Source organism: Sinocyclocheilus anshuiensis, unplaced genomic scaffold, assembly GCF_001515605.1.
Source record: "Sinocyclocheilus anshuiensis isolate Anshui unplaced genomic scaffold, SAMN03320099.WGS_v1.1 scaffold173, whole genome shotgun sequence".
NCBI classification, from domain to species: domain Eukaryota; kingdom Metazoa; phylum Chordata; class Actinopteri; order Cypriniformes; family Cyprinidae; genus Sinocyclocheilus; species Sinocyclocheilus anshuiensis.
This window is the reverse complement of record NW_015536480.1, coordinates 1,028,779-1,029,403: the sequence shown is the minus strand read 5'-3', so window position 1 is coordinate 1,029,403 and position 625 is coordinate 1,028,779. Positions and strand designations below refer to the sequence as shown.

General features: G+C 29.6%; 1 protein-coding gene and 1 pseudogene across 1 annotated transcript in view; both read left to right on the top strand.

Annotated features, from left to right (window-relative positions):
• LOC107676321 (NACHT, LRR and PYD domains-containing protein 12-like) overlaps window positions 1-625 on the top strand; it is a 46,176-nt gene that overhangs the window by 6,116 nt on the left and 39,435 nt on the right. The gene's annotated exons all lie outside the window — the stretch shown is intronic.
• LOC107678417 (uncharacterized) overlaps window positions 1-625 on the top strand; it is a 10,204-nt pseudogene that overhangs the window by 8,413 nt on the left and 1,166 nt on the right.

Sequence of the window (625 nt, the reverse complement as noted above, 5' to 3'; positions counted from 1 at the left end):
TGCAGCGAAAAGAAAAAAAAATGTTGTGTTCTGTAGAACTGTCTTATGAAATTAATATTTATTTATATGCAAAAGATTCATAACACAACAGTCCTCGGGTCTTTACATTGGCTTCAAGTTGCATTTACGATTGATACTTTAATATTTTAAAGTACTATTATTTGTTCATAAATCACTCAATGGCTTACATTGTAAATGTGCTCACTGAATATAAACCTAACAGATCATTAGGAACATGTCAGTTAGAAATACCAAGGGTTCACTCAAAACAAGGGGGGGGAGTCTTTTAGCTATTATGCCACCCGCAGTTGGAATCAGTTTCCAGAGGAGATCAGATGTGCTCCAGCATTCAAATCCAGACTCAAAACTCATCTATTTATAGCTGTGCATTTGCTGCATGAGCACTGTGCTATATATGATTGATTCAACTGTATGTATATTTTTTTTATTCTAAACAGTTTTAATACATTTTAATCATTTTTTAATCGTGATGTATTTCTGTATTTACATGTACATTTTCCCATGTATTTCTGTATTTACATATACATTTTCCCATATATATATATATATATATATATATATATATATGTGCAACATTTAGTGCAAAAATAAAAATAAATTATAT